We start from the raw sequence: 14749 nt of genomic DNA on the forward strand, positions 1-14749 counted from the left end.
TGTTTGCACAATTGTTGAACCTAATGTTTCCATCTAACCAAATGTTTACATGTACAGTATTTATTTTTTATTTTTATACCGACTTTCCACGTGCACAACCTTCTCCTGGTCAGCATTACAGTTCACTGTGTCACTGTGTTTACAGGTTTTTACAATTACTATGTCTACTCTCTTTTTTTCTCATGTTGTCTTTTGTTTTTTTAGTAAATGTTACAGAAAATGTTGCACATTGTGTTGTTAGTTTATAGTCCTGTGTAGTTCTGTGTTCCTTTTGTTAATTTATGTTGTTTGATTAGGCACCTTTGGTCCAGGGGAAATGTTATTTCGTTTCACTGTGTACCCCACTGTATATGGTTGAAATGACAATAAAGGCTTGACTTGAAAAGAAAACAAAAAAACAAAAAAGTATTTCTAATAAATACATTCATGTTTCACTTTACAGTTGTTACCTAGTTTATTATGAACAAATCATAATTAATGCTAGTAATAAACCAATATAGAATTTTGCTTTATATAATAAAACAGAGGGCTTTTTCTCCTGGGCTCTAGAGAAAAACCCTTAACACTCATCTCCTCAACTCACTCTGCACATTTTTGAACGGTCTCTTTTAAAGCTTTGGTAAAAGTTTATGACAAATCATGAATGTGCTGGAAACAGTAATTTATTTTAATTAACAGACATGTTTATAATGTGAAGTTGCACTAAACTGATGAAAACCGGGTAACATTAAATGAGGCAAAACTTTTCCTAATTAAAACAAGCTGAATATCAATCAACTTTAAACACAGCAAAAAAAGTTTCATCTTCCAAAACAGAGCTGCTGAAGCTAGAAAAACAACACATTATTAATAGGCTAAGCTTAATTTTGAATGGGAGCCAAAGATTGTGCTGCCCCTCACACACACACACACACACACACACACACACACACACACACACACACACACACACACACACACATACTTGTTTCTGAATTCTTCCTGTAAATTTGATATATACCATATACTGTATGTAACTTCATGTTATGTAAATGTCCAAAGTTATATAAAGTTATATAAAAGTCTGAAGGGTTCATATATTGTATGTATAAAACCACAACTCTGTTATTTTCCAGCCAGTCTGACAATTTGCTTTTTGCAGGTATATTTTTATTAAAAAATTACTTCTGTTGAGTTTCTGCTCAGGATCATTTATACTATTTATCTAGACTGTATACAAAGATTACATACAAGTCTAGTCAGGGGAAGTATGAGTGCCTTGCTTGTTAGTCAGGATCCCGGCAACAAGCACAACGTACTTACTCAAAAGAGAAATACGCAGCATCAGTAGGTGGCACCTTTCTTCAAACAAAGTTCACAAAGACTTTGCAGTTTTGCTTTAGCAGTATTTTATCTTATTGTGAATTAATGAAACAATATAGATATATTAAATTATTATGATCTGCCCTTGAGCTTTGTGTGAAATTATATCTTAAAGAATTTGTTTGCTTCAAATGTTAATGGTCTTAATGGCACCTTATGCGAGGCAATACTACAAGGTTTTATAGGTCTTATTAGGGCTTTATAGAAAATAACAGCACTTGTAGATGAATCGTTTTGGCACGGGTAACATTACCGTTTTTATTATTATTTTTTTTACAACCAGTGCATGCTGGTATTTTTGCCCAAAAAAGCCATTAAGCACAAACCATTTAGTTCTTTCCAATTATAGACAACACAGGAAGATATTTTACCTTTGTCTTATGTTTATTGTAAAGTCATAAAACAATTTCCATATTCATGAACAGTTCCATATTCATGTTTTTTTGTTGCTTGTTATTGGGCTATTTGACCAAGAAGGACAGTGATGGGGTGGTGCGCCAGATGACCTGGCCTCCACAGTCACCAGACCTAAACCCAATCGAGATGGTTTAGGGGTGAGCTGGACCGCAGAGTGAAGGCAAAAGGGCCAACAAGTGCCAAGCATCTCTCGGGGAACTCCTTCAAGACTGTTGGAAGACCATTTCAGGTGACTACCTCTTGAAGCTCATCAAGAGAATGCCAAGAGTGTGCAAAGCAGTAATCAAAGCAAAAGGTGGCTACTTTGAAAAACCTAGAATATTACATTTTTCAGTTGTTTCACATTTTTTTGTTATGTATATAATTCCATATATAATTCCACGTGTTCATAGTTTTGATGCCTTCAGTGTGAATCTACAATTTTCATAGTCATATATATATATATATATATATATATATATATATATATATATATATATATATATATATATATATATACACTGTATATATACACTGTATATACACTGTATATATACACTGTATATTCTAGTATTTAGATATTCTATCTAGATATTCTATCTGTTGTTTTTCGTTTCAATCAGAACAGATCAACTTACATATATGTAAGTTAGTAAGCTGATCTGTTTTGAATCAAATGAAAAACAACAGACCGCAACAATAATATGTATATATTATTCTTTTTTTTTTCTTAATTGAATGCTGAAATGAGAAGTCATTTAATCAGCTGCCTAAAAAAAAACAGAAAAAGAATCTTCGTACATTGTGAATCCATGGTAAGTTGAGAATTTCCTATAAAAAATTGCAAGAGTATGCAGAAAAATCTCTGTCTTCTGTTGTATAAAATGTATACAGTACAATGAAACAATGTTAACAATTTAACTGAACTGAGTTCCGTTTTATTATATTTTCTTTTTACACTGGACATAGCAACAAAGCAGCATTACACAGATCTGGATGTTGAATGAGATCAAGCTAAAAGCAACAATCGTAATACTAAACAATAAATAATACTAGACAAGAAGCAGGCCATCATAGCACTTTTGCACAGAGTTGATCAATGTTCCTTGAATTGCCTCCAGCAAGGAGTTTCACACTGAGAGGGACATGTCAAATTCATCCCCAAAACATATACATTATGATATTTCTCAGTGTTTTATTGGTTCTTGTTTGTGTTGTAATTGAGTCATTGTTGTTTTTCAAATGCATCTATACATGTAGGTTCTTAAAACATCATCCCTCACATTTATGACTAGAAAAAATAGCCCAAAGCATTTGGTTGAGTGTCTTTGGCCTTGTCTGGCTGTTCACCTCCATTCCCCTTTGGGACTAAAGGAGGGAGCAGACACATATTTCACAGTGACAGCAGTGGGAGAGAGGAGGGGACGAGGGCAAATGGAAAACTGCTGGGGCATGACTGAGGGACACTGATATCATGGCAAAACCAAAGACGACTAAGCTTTACAGAACCTGAACTGAACAGTGCTTGTAAGAGCTTTGCTCTGTGACTTTCTGATTATCTATTAGGGTGAAAAAACTTACACATCAATAGTTGTGTTATTACAATATATCACATATGTTATTTGGTCCTCTCTGCACTACACCTATCACTTATGGAAAATCACATTTAATTTTGGTTTGCCACCAATGCTCAGACTTTTTGTTGAGAGTGAAAAGACATTCATTTTGTAGAAAATGATTCCCTTAGATACCTTTTCTCCAGAAGATGCACTTACTAGCTTTCCTTTATTTAGTTTCTGTCACCAAAACATCAGACTTGGCAGGACCTTTTTTGTAATATCATAAGTATTAACATATATGGTTTAGCATACATAAAGTAGAAAGTAACAAATTTAAATAATGAACTGATTGATTGGAGTCCAATAAAGACAAGAGCATAAAACTCCCAGCACTGATAGTGGAGACTCCCATCCCCTGACTCAAGATCAGTACCACGACAGAATCAATAAAGCGAACAAAACCAAATTATTACAAAAGCTATAGACATGGTCCAGTTTAGCATCACCGACTGTTCCCCAGTAGATCTGCTAAATGGAAGCGTTTAGTGCTGCCTAATTTCAGCGACACCCCGACGACAAATAAACAGGAAGAAACACTGCTAATCCTGCATCAGTGTTGTGTTGCTGTCCAAACCATGTGTGAGATGTTTGAATGACTTATCAGATACTGTCACCAGTTCACTTATAACATGAACTAAGACCGCTGGCATTCAATTCGCAAAACCTTGCGCCAATGGCTTTATGGCTTTTTGGTTATCTAGACTCACATTCATAGAATGTACTCCAGATGGATAGAGAGGTCACAGATCTGTTGTCTTAAGGAGAGGTCTATCATAAACTATTATGTGGCAAGCAATAAACTAATGTTTAGAAATGCAGGTCAGTGATGCCTGTCATCCCACTAAACTCAGATAAGAATCTGAGGTAATAAGAACATGCCTACAGTATATGCTGTAGACATACAGGACATTATAATAACAGCAGTGATGTTTGAGGGTGAAAATGTCCATTTAGCTGCAGAAGAGGTCATCTGTGGCTGTCAGAGAAAAAATAGATGAATGCTGACTGGCAATTAAAGACTGTCTGCCGCAAAATAACAGGCGTATCATTACCTCCATTTTCAGTCATCTCAGAGAGCCATGCAGGTGCCAGTGGATTAATAATGATGTGTGTGATACCCACAGCTGTGCAAAACAACAGCTTGATTTTATGACATATGAACCACTACTTAAAGAATTCCAAGGTCTTTAAGGATGATGTTGCTGTAACATACTCAAGCTTTGTACAAGAGTAAGCTTGATGTGTAAAAGACCAGGAAATCTCTGTTGAATTACAGAGGTTAAGTGAAAAACAAAGGCGAGTACTCTCTCCCTCTCTATCCGCTCTCTTGAGATGATTTTGGCAGCCTTTATTATTTGCCACTGTTGTGTCTCGAAAGTGGATAGAAAATGATTTTAGGCAAGAGGTCTTGTCTTTCCCTACTTTACTTCTGCACCTCTCCAAACACCCCCCCACCCACACACACACACACACACACACACACACACACACACACACACACACACACACACACTTCTGTGCTTTTCTTTCCCTATGCTGCAAAATGAGCTTCTCTCTGACATTTAGCAATTTGAAATGTTGCCAGTTCAGCTGTCCAGTAATATTTGCATGACTGTCTGAGTCTGTCCCTCAGTGCTGACCAGCCAGATTCAGGCACAGACATTTCTCAATGTGAGCCAAGCAAAGAAAGCTCAGGATTCAGCTTCAAGAGCAGAGTCAAGTCTCTTGGCAGTGGAGAAGAATGTAGAAAAGAAGTGAAATCAGCTCTGTTCTTGTTATTTTTTATATATTGTATGTGCAGTTAGATTCTATATTAAAGCTTGGCAAATATACACATGTTGGGATAAAGACCTTAAGCTATTTTTTTCTGTTCCAGTGACATTTGTGTAGGTTACAATGAAATCATGATGCACAATATTTTGGTTTCATGGAAATTTCCATTGGTCAGGTTCTCAAAGAACTTCTGAAAAACAAAAAAAAGTGATATACTTGTATCTGAAAAACCTTCTTATGGTAACAGGATTTTGACTTGTGGTGAATGTGCGCAAAAATCCAATAAAATTCCCTGTTGGAGAGCTGCATTTTAATTGCTATTATAACTTTCAGTGTGGGAGAAATGTCAAATGTTATGTAGAGAATAACAAAAAAAAAAGCATTTCACTCTGAAGCCAGATTTATTAAATAACCTGTAACAATGAAACTGAAATGACACTATACATAATAATTTGCATACTGCAACAGCACAACATTATTAATGAATTAAAAAGTACCTAATTTCCAGTTTTTATGAAACCATTAGGGTTCATTCTATAAGATACTGACTTATAATATAGGTATAAATCTAATAAGCATAGACAGAGGAACACACACATTTGCAGTGAAAGACAGCACTGTCCATATTACATACGTTTTAAATAACAACAATCAAGAATAGCAATCATGGGAAACAGAAAAGCTGTATGAGATATTAACCAGCGCTTTCATTAAAAACAATACAAATGTAGTTTTTTTTCCTGTGTGATCTTTTTACATTTAAATTGCACCGCAACCCCCACCATGTCAGACAGCAGAAAGAAGATGAATAAATAAATTATTTTGGAATCAGGGTGGGCTTGGTTATTATTAACTTCAAGACTGGAATCCACTTCATTCATATTTATTACACTGAATATTGCATTTTCAGAAGGATGTGCTCCTTCTCAATCATCTAAATGAAAAAGAACTAGATTTCATAAATGGTCACTAAAGGTCACTTATATACTTATATTGATCATTAATAAACGGCATAGGTCTGCAATCTAAAACTTTTTTTTTTACAACTGGTGGTGGTGGTGATGTTTAGCTACAAATATAGGGTGAGATGAATCGCACTTTAGTTATGAGTTTTACATTCTTATTTTTTTTTATTGATCATTACTGCATATACATATATATATATATATATATATATATATATATATATATATATATATATATATATATATATATATGTTTTTTTATATTATTATTATTAAACTTTCTTTCAGCTTCTCCCATTAGGGGTCGCCACAGCGGTTTGATTTGGCACGTTTTTACGCTGGATACCCTTCCTAACGCAACCCTCCCCATTTATCCGGGCTTGGGACCGGCACTAAGGCTTGTGCAACCCTAATGGCTGGGGTTGGTTCCCTGACCGGGGATCGAACCCGGGCCGCAGCGTTGAAGGCGCCGCATCCTAACCACTAGACCACCAGGAAACCTTATATTATTATTATATACATTATATTATATTATATTATATACATTATATACACCTTATGTTCTCTCAAATATTTTTCCCCTTTTCTGTTGCCTTATTAGGGATCTAAATCAAAATCCAGAATTTTGCAATCTTTGTGGCAAATCTATTAATAAAAACTGATCCTGTCTTAATAATACCTATTTCACAAGGTGCTGCAAAAGTGCCTATAGTTCTAGCAGCTTTATGGCTGTGCTAAGTGACCTGACCAGCAATTCACTTTCAAAACCACGTTTTAAAAAGATCTCTGATTGATTGGTTCTAACCCCCCCCATAGAGATTAGTAACTAGTAAAAGAAAATTGGACAGACACCCGGTATTAAAATATCTAGAATATTTTTATTGATTAGATCTGGCTCCTTGTCCTTTTGTTGACTAAAAACATGTTTGAATTGCCTAAATGTAATATAATCTTTTATTACACACATTTGCAGGCTGCTTGTACCAGCATTCACTGCATAGTGTAAAAACAACCAACCAAGTATGCGAGGAATAGACGTCATCCATGCCTCATTAAATCTTTGCCAGCATGATGCAGAGCGCTGATTCCATAAGAAAATGAATGAAGGACAAAGCAACAATGCAAAGCAATGGGGAGCCAAGGAGAGATATTTATCATATAAGAGAAAAAAAATTTCCTTGGCTGTTACTGGATCACCCTCTTGGTGCACAATGGCCAAATGTTCTACATTTATCACTATGTGTGAGAATTTGCAAACAAGACTAAATCCCCATTTACACATTTGCATGCCAGAAACACACAGCTATATTAACAGGTGCATACTTAGCAGGTAGCCACAGACGCAGAGGGTGATTTTCTTTTCTTGCCACAACATCAGTTATTTTGCCAGACTGTCTCTGTGTCTAGACAATCTCCAATCTTTCACCCAACACACATAAATAATTTCTGTTCACATATTATCTGCTGTAACTATTTTATAAAGTGGTGGGCTTGTTAAACATCCTGAGATGACACGATGTTTTATGTAGTGTGACTTTTCTCAAAAAGAAGTGGAGACAATTATTACTGGCATATTATTCAGGACTGTTACTAGCAAATGCCAACGTTAGACTCTTATATGAAAAAAACATTTAACCTATAAACTAATGTATGTTTTCAATAAAACAATAAAATTGGCAAAAAGAATGATGTACATTAAGTGCTATGAAGTGAACATATGTCAATGCTAAAAATATTAAAAATAATCTTTTATATATTTCATACTGTATAATGTACATTCTGCAAACAAAAACAGTGAGAGCTTATTACATTTTTAATAATTACTTATACATTTACATGTTTCTACAGCCTGGATAAGATGAATGAGGTTGAGATGTGTTGATTGCACTTGCAGTAGATCTTCACGGTGAAATGGAGATGCTGAAGAGTTTAGGTGTGTTTAAGCAATCCAATGAGAGAGCAAATCATGCAGAACCTCCTTCTCCGTAAGATATGGAGTGAATCGAGCCATCCTCTTTTTAGAGTGCAAAGAAGACACTATGAACCAATTCCCATTACACTCCCATTTTTTGCTCAAGTAATTAGAGTTTAATTGTGCTCATAATTTTCTCCATCAATAGTCTAAGAGGATTATTGGTAAGTAATTATATAACAGATATGAATTAACACTGGATTTTATGATGGAGAAGCCACTACAAGGTCACAGTCTTTCCTTATACCATTTTGTAAATTTTAACTGGAATGTTGGTATGTGAGGCTTCAGTTGACACAAGCATTTAAATTAATCAACTGCCAAATGTTATTAGACCTGTTCCCATTGTAGCTTTAGATTTGTGTGCTTGTCTTGTCTGCAGTTGTAACTCATCCATCTAAAGGTTTAGCATGTTGGACATTCTGAGATCCATTCCTGCTCGCCACATTTGTAATGGTGGTTATTTGAATTTCCATAGCCTTCCCATCAGTGTGAACCAGCCTGGCCATCCTCCTCTGACCCCTCTCATCAATAAGATGAACAACCAATCTTTTTTTGTTTTACCACAATTCTGTATAAACCCTATAAACTGTTGTGTGAAAATTAAAGGCGATCAGCACTTTCTGAAATATTCAAATACTGACCATCTGGCAACCCGGCAATAGTCAAAGTCATGGAAAGCACACTTTCCCCTTATTCTGAAGATTGAAACTCTTGGCCTGTCCTTATTTTTATGATGTGTGTTTTTATTTCTGTCATGCTATCTGAAAAATAACTTTATATATGCTATATAATGCTTCTTAGTTTCGGTCAGGAAATGTGAAAAAACCACATGTTCCTTATCCGACCTGCCAGTGCATGAATCAGCATGAATTTGCTATATTTCTATCACTACCATGGTTATGGGACTAAATCCCATAAACATTCAAGAGATTGTTTTATCTTTTTTTCTTATTGTGAAAAAGTCATTATAGACATTGCAAAACATACTATAGACCCCCTTTTTTGCATATGCTGTAAAATATTTACATATATTGTAAAATTAGTGTGTTTAATATGAATTTGCTCAGTGTTATATGCATTTTTAAAATTAATTTTATGGAAAATAATTGTAATATTTTACTGTTACTACAAAAGGGTGATTACAAAATTGGGGTACCAATTGAATCTCATTGATATGTTTATTGTTCCAATTTAAAGATAAAGTGTCCTTCACAGCAACCTATGTCAATATTTTAGAAAAATCTTTTAAATGTTAACCTACTACTACTCACTACAACTACACTTTACCTTTAAATAAAAACGTTTAAAAACTTTGTCAATTGCATTTTATCTGCAATGTGTACTTAAGATACATAATAATTACAACATATACATTTATACATTTATATATACTGTACATTAAGACCCATAGTTCAAGTGATGGTAATAGTTTTGGGAAAAAACACCTATGGCTGGAAAAAGTGTATTTTTATATATATTTGCACAGTACAGAGAAACAAGGATTCCTACCATTATTTTAATTATTATTACAGTTCATGCTAACTTCAATAGAAGGTTACACACTACAGTCACAAGACAATTATGGAAAGATCAAACATTTCGAACATTAAGTTTGTGTATGTTGTTTTTATAATTTATAATGTAAAACATAGGACAGAGTATTAAAAGAACCACTAGTACTGTACCAAAATCCCAAAGACAAGCCAGCAACAAACCAATAAACACAGAACATAGCAAAAAATAACTATGAGAGGGATTAATGGCTACCTTGCATGGGGAGCACAGTGCCTCTGTCAGTTGGTGTCAGCATACAGTGTGGGCTCCTAAAAAGAACTGACAAGACCACCTCATCAATGAAAGGCCTTTTCTAAAGGAGAAACATGCAAAAGGCAGGATAATGATCATCCTTTATAATGAGAAAAGAAGGCATGATAAATGCCTTAAATAAATATGGCACAAACTGTAGTTTCTCATGTCTTACCAACAATCAAGTTAAGATACAGGTCATATGTTATATAAATTGATATATAAAGATTTTTGATTGTATATTTGTGTAGAAAAGCTTTTTTTCTATATTGAGTTTTGCCTATCTATTTAGGCAGCAGGATCAGAGGAAATGCAAGGCAATAAACTTGTTTCCTTCTTTGCTCTGAGCACCCAGTGTGCAAAAGTAGGCTACTAAATGCAAACTACAAAATGAGCTAGTAAATTTGTTATCAAATGGGCATTATGTACACAAGGCAGATGTTATACAGCCACAGACTCAAAACGGAGATGTCTGTTTTGAATATGGCAAAAGGAGAGGAAACACACATATTCCTCTGGGCATTTGATATTCTGTCTTTGCTATTGCCTTTTTTAATAAGCCATGGTTTTGTTTTCTAATCAGACCAGTACGTAAATAAAATGAACAAAAGTGTCATTTTCTAAGAATGTGTTTCTCCTTGTAGCTATCCTGTAGTATAATTAGCTTGTCTTAATCTACAAGATTTACATAAGTGCATGTCTTAATGCATGGATACGGCAAGGAACATACTCTGCAATAAAAGAACTGCTATAGAAGTTAATAAGACAAAAATACACACACAAACACACACACACACACACACACACACACACACACACACACACACACATACACACACACACGTTACATGTAAAACAGATAAAAACAGTACATACAGATTGTCTGAATGGCTTTGCCAAAGTGGAAAACTTAGTAACCTGAACAATAATTTGACGACTTCCATAAATATTTACTTACTGAAAGCTTCACAATATCAACGATTACCGATTTTTACCCCATTTCCAATTAGACTTAGATTAACTGAAGGGTCTGCCATACAACTGTCACTGTGACTAGGTTGTTACTATAGAATCAATAATGTATTAAAATAAGTGCTGCAATATAAACTTGTGATTTGAATTACAGCCAAAACGGCTGTCAGAGCTGCTACTAATCAACCCTTTCTCCCAATCAGAAATAAAGTGGTTAAAAAAAAAATAAAAAAAATGAATATGTCTATTCTTCAAGTTATTTAGTGAGTCAGCTTTGTTGTATGTCCACAACAGTCACAGACATTACATCTTTTTCACATTACTACAAAATCTTCCACATATTTGATTTGGCACATGTTTTACGCTGGATGCCCTTTCTAACGCAACCCTCCATATTGAATAATATTCACATATTATTTCTGTTTCTCTTGAATAGCATAGTAAGCTACCCCAAAATTTTGGGGTAGCTTACTATGCTATTCAAGAGAAACAGAAATAATATGTGAATACAGTATATTGCCGTCCTGCTACTTTGCCTGCCAACTGTTATAGTTTAGTTAGTTATAGATTGCATTGATTGTCTTTTCTGTTAAAAATTGAACATGAAAAAAAAAAAAAAAACAATTTGGTACAAGCTGGTGTATATCTTATGAATTCAAATCAAAGGGGGCCTGTATATTTTATGGCAATTAACATCCATCAGCATAATTAAAACAGTAAAATCCATGAATCTGAGAAATGTAAATGGTGCCCAGTTTGCTAAAGCAAACAGTAGAGTTGCTGGGATTTGAACTCATGACCTTTTATCAGAAGTCGAACGTCTTAACCACTGAGTTACCTCTTCCCAGTTGCAGTAAGCAGTTGTTACAGCGTCATACAAAAAAACTATTTACATTAATGCCCTGCGCATATGATGTTTAGGATGAAAATGAGGAAATGTTTTAATAACAGACATCTAGACACCCATATAGACATTTCTGTTATTAAATAATTTAAAGCATTTATTTCAGACATCAAATGATACATAGAAATTGCAATTTCTCGTACACACCAAATAAACAAAATCAAAAGAAATAAAATGCAAAATAAAGCAAAAACTTGAAAAATGTAGTCCTTATGGCATTTTCTGGGAGAACTAAAATGATCATATTAGATATTTTACCCTCCTACAATGCAGTTGTCATCATATAAAGGGTGTAAAGGGTGGTCCAGCAAAGCTTACCAACTTATGTATATTAATAATCTAATATGCCAGATATTTATGAATGATGAGTCACAGTCCCATTAGGTCAGAACTCAGTAATCTTATCTTTTATCTCAAACAATAAATATTTCCGTTGCACTTGCCAGCATCTTAAATGGAAAATGTAAGTTTATTAACAAAACTAAACTTTTTTCAGTCTATATTGCATGTAATATTACACTGACTATCAGAGTCATGGCGAAAGTACAAGCTCGAAATCCTCTCATGCCACTGGCCATGTTTACTTTAGAGTATTTGTACAGTGTTAAGAAAACTGGTAGGTCAAGATTCGGAGGCATCAGCATTATTCCTTGAAAACATGAACATTCATTTTACCTATCAAAAAGAAGTTGTGTTGTGTGTTTGATGAAAGCAGCCTTGTTCGAGGCCGATGACAAAGGAACTGTACGGCTTGGCAATACACAGAAAGTGTCCCAGGCGTCAGCAAATCAGATGTTTTGTATTGTTATCCTAACAGAGGGAGATGCATGGAGAATGCTTGCACTGTACATAGCTATACTTAGAAAAGTGACTCTGTGTGCACCTGTTGCTGAGCTCTCCATGCATGCATTTCACTGCTTGTACTGTGACTGTAATCCTCACAAAGCAGCAGGCAGCTTTAGATTCTGCCACAGGGGATCAGATCATGTTCATGAAAGAATAAATGTTAGGTGTATACTGTGGTTTTTGACAATAATGAAATGAAACACTTTTTGGACAAAATGGAAATGAATGGAAAATCAATGCTGATTATAGGAAAAGAAATACCTCAAATATAGATCTATTGCTTCAAATGTAACAAATGACATTAATATAATTCATACAAAAGAGCAATTAAGGGTCCAGGGCCCTGCCCAAGGGCCCAGCAGTGTCATCACTGGCATCTGAACTAACATCCTTCTAATAAGAAAGCCATGTCTAAACTACTGAGCTGCCACTGCCCTACAACATAATTCTAAAAGTTTATTGTCTGTATTACAGAACAGTCTACATATATCCAAATTGTTAATTTTATATATTTAAAAATAAAAATAGCATACAATTTGTTAATAAAGTTTATGGATTTTATTGTACAAAAATGTGTTATCATATTTGGTTTTTTAGATGGGTGTCAAAAACGAATATAAGCGACCTCTGAGGAGCAAAACATATAATAACAATTTCACTGAAAAATACAAAACAAACTTCCTCTTGCCTTCTAGGAATAGTGACACTGTTCAGTCATAATAAACTAACAATAATAAAATTAATATAGGAAGAAATTATTGTAATTAGTTAAATCACAATTAGTTAATCCTGCTGTAATTAAGTAACAACCTTGTGATTAAAATGCTTTCTTAGAACAAGTTTTTCCCGCAGGATTTTTCCTTGTTGGAGTGAAATCTAAAATAAGAAGCTGTTTAAATGTGTTTTGTGGATTACACAAGAAAAATTTTTCTTTCTGAATTACCTGTCCATGAGAAGATAACCATTTAAGAATTACATTTTCGACTCTTTGCAAAGTCAAGACAGCCTATTAAAGCAATCCAGACAAGCCCATTTAACTGAATGACAGCAAGAGACAACACACTTCCGAAGCAGATTTAATTTCTCCCCAGTAATGAAAAAGAGACTCATGGTTAATTTGTCTTCTTCAGGACACAATTTTAGAGAACACTTTTGTTTTCTTTTTCTCACCAAGACAGGCTGTAGCTGACTCCAACAGTCACAGGTGGATAATCTAATATCTGCAAATGCTTGCTGGCAGCATTAGACAGTTCAAAAGAGAAGCTCATAGATTGTAGTTGCTGACTGTGTTGTTGATGTGAACACATGTTGGAAAATCACACTGACCCCCAATGCCGCCCCCCCCTCAGGTATTGCTTGGAAGGAAGCATACAGTATCTGTAGCAAGATTCCAATGGTGTTGCAATGGTGGAGCTATGTGAGAAGGGTGATTCCCATCTATCTTTAGATGGGAGACCGGGGGGAAATCTTATGAACGCATTTGACGTGACAAAATTCAGAGGGAAGCACATAGAGGTGAAAACACAATAATTCATTAACAAATTAATTTAATATAATCCACACAGTCTTTCCATTCTGTATTTAGGTACTTGTATTTACCAACACGTATACCAACAATATACCAACACTTATCCTACTATTTTATCCTACTCCTGAATCCTCCTTCTTAACAAAAGTGCTCACTTTACTCTATTTCTCACTTTCATTCTTGTGTTCCCATTCAGCTGATACTTTCATTGTGTCACTTTCCTCTGTGAAAGTAGGAGATCTTGAAATAGCGTGGGCAGACATCTGATAGGTGATTTTCACCCCGTAATAATTCATAGTTGAAACTGATTTAAGAAACGATAAATATAATAGAATAAGGCGGGGCATATTGTTGTAGTAGAATATTAACAAACAGGGTGATGTGATTTGTTTTTGTTTTTTTATTATTATTATTATTATTATTATTATTATTATTATATTTAATCATTATTATTCCATTTATATGACACCCTTTTACCAGCATTTGACATTTATTTTTTTGCCCATTTACAGTTATATTTATATGTTGTGGAATGCCAGAGAAGAAAAGCTCCTGTCATTGCTTACGTTATAGCAGCCATAAATGATTGTGATTGTTCAGTCA

At 34.5% G+C, this 14749-nt stretch overlaps 1 non-coding gene across 1 annotated transcript; it reads right to left on the bottom strand.

The window, feature by feature from the left end:
• Window positions 1–6541: 6541 nt before the first annotated feature.
• On the bottom strand, window positions 6542–6613 carry trnae-uuc. The gene has a single exon. It is a non-coding gene; the product is annotated as a tRNA-Glu (tRNA).
• Between the last annotated feature and the right edge of the window lie 8136 nt (window positions 6614–14749).

This window comes from Silurus meridionalis, chromosome 18 (assembly GCF_014805685.1).
Source record: "Silurus meridionalis isolate SWU-2019-XX chromosome 18, ASM1480568v1, whole genome shotgun sequence".
Classification (NCBI taxonomy): domain Eukaryota; kingdom Metazoa; phylum Chordata; class Actinopteri; order Siluriformes; family Siluridae; genus Silurus; species Silurus meridionalis.